General features: G+C 37.0%; 1 pseudogene; it reads left to right on the forward strand.

The window, feature by feature from the left end:
• The first annotated feature begins 1,282 nt into the window (after positions 1-1,282).
• On the forward strand, positions 1,283-8,694 carry LOC107743315 (DBH-like monooxygenase protein 2 homolog; annotated as a pseudogene).
• Positions 8,695-11,339: the final 2,645 nt, after the last annotated feature.

Here is an 11,339-nt window from a genome sequence, read left to right on the forward strand (position 1 = left end):
GCCCTCCTAAAACGCCTCGTTTAAACTCGCCCCCACGTCTGCGTCACTGTGTGGGAAGATTTGCATAACGCCGCCCAAATGTTCACGCCAAGAACGAAGGCGTAACTTTATTGTTGCTGCCGCCGCCATGTTGTGAAGACGCTGTGTGTTTCGTTGCGAAAGCAAAAATACTTTGTTTGGTCTTCCAAAAGAGGACACGACTAGAAATCAGTGGTTAAGTTGTATTTACAACACTGTTCCAGAACAGTTCAACCCAAATATTCAGATGTGTGCAGTGCATTTTATGGAGGACTGTTTCCTGATCCTGTAAGTACGTTTTCATATTTAAAGAATTTGCCACTGATGATTCAAACACGAGTTTTGAGCAGTGTAGAGTAGCGCTTGTTGTTTGTCCTTCCTCAGATCACAAATGCAGACATCATGTTTATGCAGCGCGCTATGCAACGCAACGCCTAAAAAGACAGTATAAGTCATTATAATCCGTAATATTGCAAATTTGCAATAAAATTACAAACAATAATGTACAGTATGTGGAAAATAAACCGCATAACCGCATAAACACATTTCATTAAACCAAATACACAAAATAATGTTCTTTTTTAGCAACATCATATGACCCCTTTAAACATTTTTTTATCCTACACTGTAGAGTCATTGAGTGACAGAGTTGTTGTCCCCCTGTTGTGGATCATTTAGGTAGTGTCACGTAGTGTGAAAACCACAACGACTTTGGGACGGGACAGGAAAAAATGTCAGCGGGAGTGGGCGGGACCGGGAATCGTAATAACACTATGATACCCATTGATATGCAGGCTAACGCAGTTATTAATGCAGTCTAATGCTGCGGTTATTAGAGAGAGAGAGAGATTAAGTGCGTGTGAATAATACCTGCGTCTATGCGTCTCTCAGCAGCGTTCAGCAGCAGCGTCTCTAATATGATGATTTGCTGCTGAAGAAACATTTCTAATTATCAATTGAAAACAGTGACACTTTTTTTCAGAATAGCAATTTCAAGAGAACATCATTTATTTGAAATAAAAATCTTTTGCAACATTTTATATGTCTTTACTGTAGCCTTTGGTCAATTTAATGTTTCCTTGTTGAAGAAAAGTTGTTGAAAAAAATTCTTACTGACACCAGCCTATTTTTGAATAGTAGTGAATGCAAAAATAATCTCTTCAAAGTTCTAGTGAGTGTATACTTTCACTTTACATGTTGATTACATTTACAATCATTTAAGTTCACTGTACCAGCCAAACAAACCCACTATCACTGCAAGATCATGAGAGCCCCGACATTTGATCGCAAACAGCACATTTATCGCGTAAGTGAGTCTATGAATTCACACCACATAACAATCTGTCAGTCATGATAATATTCGACTTATTTTCATTATGTCCAGATTGAGCCGGTGATCACAAACCTTGACCTCGTGCATCATCTGCTGCTGTACCGCTGCCCTCTGACTGTGACGGAGCCGTTTGAGGCGGAGTGTTATACTGGGGTGGATGGAGAGTGTATGGAGACCGTGGCTGTGTGGGGAGGTGGGGGAGGGGTTAGTATCTCCTGTGCCTGGGGTTTAAAGCATTTTCATGTGAGAAACAACCAAATTTAAGCCATTAATTACTTCAAGAAATGTTTAACCATATCGTTAAAATCAAGAATCGGATCAGTTTGATTCTTAAGTGAATCATTCAGAGACGTTTTCTAAACTGATTCACTGAAAAGATCATCCTCGAGGATAATTCATTTTCAGCAATGATACTTTATTAGGCCTATTGAAATTGTAAAAAAAAAAAAAATTGCCTATTTATATGTACAACTTTCTTAATGAAGTAAAATTACTGATTAGCTTTTCAATTAAATTACATTTTTCAAGGCTTTTGAATTCCCTGAAGTGGCAGGACTTCCAATTGGAGGAACAGCTAATTTTATATGTTTTTGATATTTTGTTCTGTGTTCTTTATTCTGATTCATATATTTGACCCTGGACCACAAAACCAGTCGCTGGGGTATATTTGTAGCAATAGCCAAAAATGCATTGTATGGGTCAAAATTATAGATTTTTCTTTTATGCCAAAAATCATTAGGATATTAAGTAAAGATCATGTTCCATTTCGAAAAATTGACTTATAATTGGGTTGCATTGTAAGATCATTTAGAAGTTGATATTTTATTTCAATCTGTGAAGGTGCTTCAAGCTATTTTGTAATATACTAGACATTAAAATTATTATCCGGATACTGCATGAAATACTGTAAAGCATCCTTGATGAGTGTGTGTGTTCTGGCCTTTTTAACCAGTAATTTCCAGTTAGTTACCTGTTATGTGTAAACAAATGATGTAGAACATATCACACAAGCATATGTTGGTATGAGTAAAAATATACACAATTTATCATTAATGTTGTTCAGGACCGTCATGCTGTGGGGAAATTCAATGCCTGTGGTTGACCAGCAACAGAACTACAAACTCCTGTCTCTGAACGAGTCTGATGGGAAAACAGTCATGAAGTTTCAGAGATCCATCGAGGCTTGTGATGAAAATGACTTGCCCATCACTGTGAGTCCTAGAACAACATTCCCACACTACCGTTAAAAAGTTTGGGGTAAAAGATATTTTTTCAAAGACCCCATTAACAAAACATTGTGAGGATTGGAGAACGGTTAGGATTAGAGACTTTAACAATACTATCAACCTACAATTTACCATTTTTATAGAGAGATAAGATTAAGGTTTGGGTTGTTGAACAAATATGTTATTCCATGACCCACAACAAATAATGTAGTAACACTTCCTACTTGACACCTACAGTGAACAGGTTGAATAAATGTACCGTGTGTTCCTGGAACTGGTCTAAAGATAAACAGAACACCTGCTTACTGAATTTGATATCCAGTTTTCCGCAGAATTACACCCAAGGAATGTGTGCAATCTAGAAATTGTGATGCAGCTACAAAGAAAAGTAGTTCCAACACCATCAGTTTCACTCTCCCCTTTTATTGTGTTGCACTTAGTAGTTTGAGCCAGAAAACAATGTTGAGAAGAGGAACTATGGCATTGATAAAACCCAGCAATGTGAGGGGTTCTCTTTCAGGTAGCTTTTACTCTCATACTGGGAATCCACACAATGTTAGACACACTGGGACCAGGAAGTCTGTACTGACCTCAATTGTACTTGAAACCCCTTAAACAGATGGAATGGACTCAGAAACCCTGAAAGTCTAGATCAGAACTAATAGCTAAAGAGTTTCTCATTTTTCGGTTCAGATTTTCCTGCTGGTATCTGCAGATCAGGTGTTTTTGAATGCCTATAAATGATTGGCTTTTGTTTTATTGCATGATCAGAATCTCCCCATGAAGCTGATCTATGCGTATGGACAGACTGATGACATCACGTACCACAGTACAAGAAGAGGCAGGAAGGAGTTGAACCTGTTGAAGTACATGCCTCGGGTCAACCCTCCAAACAGCAAGTATTTCGACATGACTATGGTCAATGTAAGAAGGATTTTTATTTTTTGTTTTGCCTTATTTACTTTAGTCAATTTCATTAAACAGAGAATAGCCAATTTATTATTTAAAGGGGTCCTATTATGCTCTTTTACAAAGTCTTGATTTTGTTTTAGGGGTGTACTAGAACATGCTCTCATGCTTGGTGGTTCGAAAAATGCATTATTTTTCACATAATTTACATTATTAAAATACCTTTCTCCCCAGGCTGGCACAAACGGCTCGATTAGTTCTGGCTTTGATGAAGGTCCGCCTTCCGAAAAACAAAATGTGTTGTGATTGGTGAACAGCTTAGACTGTGTTTCAGTACTGCCCCGCCCTTGCTCCGTCTTTCAACAAAAGCTTTTTGGTGAATCCGACAGGCACACTCGAAAAAGCATAATAGGACCCCTTTAAGCTTTTAATAATACATTCTAACTTGGTGTGACGAATAAAGAGACGCGCAGTCTTACATGTTAAAGTTAATATTTGTCCTACCAAGCTGTTAACATTTTGCATTAATGTTAATTTTGGAGATACAAATCCAGCTATTAAACATGTTGTGCATTATGTATTAAACACAAATACGTTCCCTCTGACTGTGAATGTGTTAGCAGAATTTTAGTTTTCAGTGAGAACGGAAAATGTACTTGTTGCGCTGTATCAGGTTAGGATAAGGTGTTTTGGTTATTAAGAAAAAAAATATGGTAAAAAATTTAGACTAGACCTGTAAGAGTGAATTAATGGAATAGTTCACCCAAAAATGAAAATTTGATAAAATTTTACTCATCCTCAGGCCATCCAAGAGATTGTTTCTTCATCGGAACAGATTTGAAGAAATTTAGCACTACATCACTTGCTCACCATTGGATGCTCTGCAGTGAATGGGTGCCGTCAGAATGAGAGCCCCAACAGCTGATAAAAACATTGGTGAATTTGTTTCTTGCAAACACTCAGACTTTCGCTTCAGAAGACGTTCATTGACGGACTGGAGTCATGTGGATTACTTGTGGATTATTGTGATGTTTTTATCAGCTGTTTCTGACGGCTCCCATTCACTGCAGAGGATCCACTGGTAATGCTAAATTTCTCAAAACCTGTGTGATGATGAAACAAACTCATCTACATCAAATTTTTTATTTTAGGGTGAGATTTAGCACATTTTATTTGAACCCTGGGAATCGAATCCATGGCCTTGCCATTGCTAGTGCCTACTCTACTTTGAGTTACAGTAATGATTATATTAATAATATTTGCAAAAACATCTGTCCTAATTTCTTGGACTGGTGCTAAAACGACATAGAATGCAGCAAAAACATGTCAACGACACTATCAGTGGTTGCTATTCATTTGTAAATGTAATTCCCCCATGATGCTCTTTGAGTTAAAATGCCTAATGTGGGAACTTTCACTTTACACGTTGATTACATTTACAATCATTTCAGTTCACTGTACCAACCAACCAAACCCACTATCACTGCAAGATCATGAGAGCCCTGACATTTGATCGCAAACAGCACATTTATCGCGTAAGTGAGTCTATGAACTTCACACACACAATCTTTCCTGATCTATCCAATGATCTGTCATCTTCATTCCCAACTTATTTTCATTATGTCCAGATTGAGCCGGTGATCACAAACTTTGACCTGGTGCATCATCTGCTGCTGTACCGCTGCCCTCTGACTGTGACGGAGCCGTTTGAGGCGGAGTGTTACACACCGTTCAGAACCAACTTGTGTATGGAGACCATTGCAGTGTGGGGAGTTGGTGGAGGGGTTAGTCCCTGTTCTGCATCAGAAATCATACATTTCATTTCTTGCTTATTAGTATACTTTTAAAATGATTAATTTAAATCTTGGTTGAAATGACTTAAGATTTGTGATTTGTGGGTTCTATGAGTTCATGTCCTTTTCTCTCAGGCTTTTGAATTCCCTGAAGTGGCAGGACTTCCAATTGGAGGAAATGTTGGTGATTTTCTCTACAGGCTTGAAGTGCATTACAACAACGTTAATAAAAGTACAGGTCAGTCAGGACCTTGGTTTTCAATGTTAAATATCTAATTTAAGGTGCTTGGAATTATAAAACACTACACTACTTTATCTTTTCTCTGCACAGGTCGAGTTGATAACTCAGGTCTGCGATTCTATTACACGAGTCGGTCACTTCAGGTAAATGTTTTTGACCGATAACGCTCCAAAAGTGTTCACCCAAAAATAAAATTGATAGTATTCACACTCCTGTCATTCCAAACCTGTGCTTTTCTTTCTTATGTGTAAAACAAAAAATTTTAAGCAAAAAGTTCATGCCGTTTTTTCCTAATAATAATAAATTATTATTAGTAGTAGTACTATTATTATTATTATTAAATTGGAACAGCTAGCAGTGTGCCAGTGTTTTTCTCATTTTACTAATGACACAAAGTACCATAAAAGTAGTCCATATAATATTAATATTAATGATAAGATTAATCATTTTCAAAGCTCACTTTACAGTCAATGAAAGAAAAAACTGGCAATACAAATTAAAGAACAGTATCAACGAACAGAATGGCATCATATATCAATATACACATATATTCCTTTAGCTCAAACAGTTGATGCTAGCAATGCCAAGGCCATGGATTCGATTCTCAAGAAATGCATGAACTGTATACCTGTATACATTAATACAATTTAAGTAACTCATATGTAAATATATAAAACATATATGACTCGTATATGGCATATAAGCAAATATGGCTCTTGTGTGCTATGGCGGAGAAGATCAGCTGTTAATACTGACTTAAATTACAGTCTGTTCCTCACACAGCTATCATATGACTTGAACTATAGCACATAACTTACACTGCTATTAGATGAAAAGAACAATACAGAAAAGAACAAACCGTTTCCTTGTACCACAATGACAACAAAAACCTCAAAGCTCATGCTGAGCTTATGAGACACCTCAGATGTACCTTTAATGTGATTTAAGAGTGCAATACAATGAATTTAAGGTAAGACAAACAAATTGGCCAAATTTCCAACAACAAAATGAACACTTCAAGGAATAGTTCACCCTCACCATGTGTCACTTGCTCACCAATGAATCTTCTGCAGTGAATGGGTGCCGTCAGAATGAGAGTCCAAACAGCTGATAAAAACATTACAATAATCCACAAGTAATCCACATGAATCCAGTCCATTAAATAATGTCTTATGAAGTGAAAAGCTGCGTGTTTGTAATAAACAAATCCATGAATCCATCCATTGCTTCTGGCTAAAATACAAGTCCTCTATGCATAATATTGCTTTCTCCAGTGAAGTCGACTCATCTGAATCAGGAGAGAAATACGCACAAATCAAGCACCATTTAGAAGTGAAAACAGCTCTAAACAAATATGTCAGTGGATTTTGATGTGAGAGGACAACCAGGGATAAACTTTTTGGTAACGCTTTAGATTACAACCCGCAATGTACTGCGTAAGTAAACAGAATTTACAGCGTAACTATTTTGTAATTACAGTGTACCTATTCAGTACCTCCGTGTAGGTATAAGGTAACAATATGCGAAGTTTGGAGAATAAAGGAGTACTAATCTGTAAAATTACAAATTATTTCTACTGTAAGTATTTTGAAACTAAGCGGTACCTATTCTAATATTACAGGGTATGTATGACCTCTTATATTTGCAAGCGATTAAGCAAAAACATACACTGTACTTTTTTATAGCCTACACATATAAAACACGCTGGTAATTGTTTCAATCCAAACGCTCGGTTGAGACTGTTGGGTTAGGAAGCTGGCTTGCGGGTTGTAATCTAAAGCGTTACCAACTTTTTCACTAGGGGAATAATTATGGATTATGGACTCTTATTTTGGCCAGATGTGACATCTTAATGATGGATTTGTTTCTTACTAACACAGCTTTTCACTTCACAAGATGCCAATTGAGATGTGTGGATTACTTGTGGATTATTGTGATGTTTTTATCAGCTGTTTGGACTCTCATTCTGACGGCACCCATTCACTGCAGAGCATCCATTGGTGAGCAACTGATGTAATGCTAAATTTCTCCAAATCTGCTCCCATGAAGAAACACTCATCTTCATCTCGGATGGTCTGAGAGTGAGTACATTTTCAGCAAATTATTATTTTTGGGTGAACTATTCCTTTAAATGTGCAGGCTGTTGTCTATTTCAGAGGGGGAAAACAGATTGATTTCTTAGCTGTGGATGAAAACTACGATTTTGAATACCAGGACGTGATGAACTTGGGCAAAACTAAGACAGTGAAGTTGGTAAGTGTGAAATGATTTGAATCATTGAACAACTTGCAGTGCTGTTTAGTTTACAGTGATTTCAAGCATAAATACTGTATCAAATAGGCTATATGCACTGCACAATACCATACATCACACTGATATGTTATCCAAGCTAAAAATGTAACTTAAAAGTTTGTTTATCAGTACATAATTATTAATATTCAGACAAATAAAGGTCTTTTTCGCCTTCCAGGGTGACAAATTGCTGGTGGAGTGCACTTATAACACTGAAAACCGCAGCACACTCACATGGGTTAGTATTTATATAGTACAAATATAATAACTTTTCTTTATACATTAAATACATTAAAATTGTATTTTTTTTGGCTGTCCGCAGGGGGGGCTCTCGACTTCAGATGAGATGTGTTTGGCCTTCCTCTTCTACTATCCAGCTATGAATCTGAGCGGCTGTATGAGTTTCCCCAATACAACAACTTTAAGATCTGAGATGGGAACGCCAAATTCAAAGTAATCCACTTATAAACACAAGCATCATCTAAAAGTCATCCATGAATGCATTTAGCCCTAATAATGGCCATGGCTTTTATCTGATAATTGCAGTAACTGGCTCAACTTGATGTCCAACAAAATCTGGAATACACGTCTATCAATCAATACCAACAAACACTGAAGAGAATCGACCAGCTCGTCATAATTGCTGATTCATTGGTAAGTATCCACACCTCCACAACATACATCAATCTCTTGTTTTTCTAAGTTGTTAACTATGTTCTTTGTGTTTTTTCCCAGAATAACATATCACGTAACACAGGGCTGATTCCTGACCTCAGTGTCATCCCGTCTGCACCCTGCATGAGCGGCTGTGCCACCAAAAGTCTTGCTTTGCTATCGCTGCTCCTCTGTTTGGCAGTGCAGTTCATGCAAAAATACTACTGATGTAACCTGTTGTTCTATTCATGTCGAAGATTAAAAGTCAATCAATCTAGATTAGGAGCTCCTGGAAGCTCCACCCTCACAGGTATAATAGTTTCGAAAACCAAAAATCCTACAAAATATGTTACTGTAATAACAAATCATATCAGGGAAATCAGGTTTTCCATGGTCCTGGAAATATCACGGAATGTCAAAAGTGTAATTTAAGGCCTAGAAAAAAAAAAATTGTTTTGTATTGATTCGTTCAAAAGTGTATTACAAATATTTAATGGCTTAAAAAAATTCAGTGGCTTGATTTGATCATTTATAACATGTTTTCAATGTCTGAATTCAAATGTACTGGGATGTTTTAGGAGAAAATGGGCTATAACTGTTATGATATTTTAATCAAGAAAAAAAAAAAAAAAAAAAAACCAAAAAGGATTTTATTGAAATGATGCTCAGCTTTTTGTAGCCAAGAATTTCTAGCCGAGGAATATTCACTGTAGCAAAAAGTGTGACAACTAGCCCTGGTCTCCTCATACCATTGTAATTTTTGTTTGTTTGTCTTACATTGTTTTGCGTTCTGAACTTATACGTGCTCATACCGGTAATTTACTGGTAATGTTACAACTTCCCTTACTGGTAAACAGTGTTGGGGAGTAACTAGTTACATGTAACGGAATTACGTAATTTAATTACAAAATAAAAGTAATTGTAATCAGTTACAGTTACTAAGAAAAAATGTGTAATTAAATTACAGTTACTTATGAAAATGTTAAGGATTACAAAGGGGGTTACATCTGATTTTTTCACACACACTCCCACATACAGATTTTAATCAGTTACATTACTTTAATAAAGTAATTGAAAAGTTACACTACTTATTACATTTTAAGTAGGGTAACTTGTAATCTGTAACCTATTACATTTCCAAAGTAACCTTCCCAACACTGCTGGTAAATTGCCAGAACAAATTTACCGGTATTTTTGAAAAGGTCCTGTTCACACATGATCTCTTAACGGTAATTTACCGGTAATTTAACAGTAAAGTCTGCCTATGTGTGAAAGCGGCTAATGTTTTATGTTTTGATTAAAATACATTAGCCGGCTGCATATCACTTTGTTTATTACTTATCAGAGCTGTTGAAACCGGAGATTCACACTAAATAAAACCCAATAATTCACACATGAGATGAAATCAACAGATGCAAGGAGTAGGCTATTCCATGAAACCCGTACCTGTGCGTTAATGTTTACTCTAACTGTACAGAGATTTTCACGGAGGAAATTAACAAATATCCTGCTTTTTTTCCGACTTTGAAGCATAGCCTACTGCCACATAAAACTCCATGCGATCACTTATATGAGCTACTAATCATGAAAACTGCTCAAACACAGTTGTATCCAGGCCCGGTTCCATAATTAAATACTGAGGGGGGTTCAGAAATCAGTGTGTGTGCTCTAACCTCAATGTACATACATTTTTTTACTTAGGTCATATTTTTGTTCCCTCCAGAAGATTCGCAAACCTGCTCCGAAGTTTGATTTGAATCAAATGAGTCACGATACGCGATCCGATTGGAGCGCTTTGAAACAATCCCTGCTGAAAAAAACAATAGAACCATCACAAAAAATTCGAATGGTTTCCACTACAAATACCATTACAAACATTACAAACCATCAACTTTTAACCATTAAAACCATTAAAAAATGTTTTTTTAGTGTGTTTTGGGACATATTCCATTAGGATTGACTGGTTTTAACAAGCCACCAATATAAGGTGAGCAATTACCAGAGACCCACAGGGTCCATTACAGTTTCCATTAAAACCAATACAATTCCCATTATAACCAGTAAAACCATTACAAATTTTGTGATGGTGTCTATTGTTTTCTTCAGCAGGGATGCGATGCAATGGTTTAACTCAGGGCTGTCCAAACTCGGTCCTGGAGGGCCGGTGTCCTGCCAGCCCTGGTTTAACTGATTCGGATTTTCGAAAAGCTCCGTTTCACTCATCACTACGTGCTTTTTAAAATCATTACAAGCGATGTCGAAATTAGAAATTGAATGGCTCTTTGGATCTGGTTTTTGCTAGTGAATGGAGTTTGAGCTTGAATCAGTCGGAGCGGTTCCAGCGTAAATGACTTACTCAACTGCGCGTTATTTGCGTGATTGCGTCTTCAGTTTCTCCGCTATGCCCTGCCTTTCTGAAACGTGTCGATTTTTCCAAAGCTCATCGGTCTGAAAAAGCGAGGTGTGCTCTGATTGGCCAGCTATCCAGTGCGTTGTGATTGGCCGAATTCCTCAAACGTGTGACGGAAATGTTACGTCCCTTACCATATTGTGATGGATAATTGGTTAACTTAAGTGTTAACGAGCCTGTTACTGAATTGAATGACTGAAATATCAGCAGATAAAGTGGGATTAAGGGTAAAAACTGATGTAGGCTACTTGCAACTCTAACACATGAAAAACCAACAGCAATAGCCATAGTACTATAGACATAGTGAACTTTTGACTATGCAGATAGTCATATATTTAAAAAAAAAACATTGAGCACGCATACAGTACATAAGTTTACAGTATGTAATTAATCCTTAGGTAGGGTGGACTGCAAAGTCAAGTGTCATGGAGGAGGAAGCGATGAGAGAGACACACCCTGATAC

The sequence above is a fragment of the Sinocyclocheilus rhinocerous genome, unplaced genomic scaffold (assembly GCF_001515625.1).
Source record: "Sinocyclocheilus rhinocerous isolate Xijiao unplaced genomic scaffold, SAMN03320098_v1.1 scaffold827, whole genome shotgun sequence".
Lineage (NCBI taxonomy): Eukaryota > Metazoa > Chordata > Actinopteri > Cypriniformes > Cyprinidae > Sinocyclocheilus > Sinocyclocheilus rhinocerous.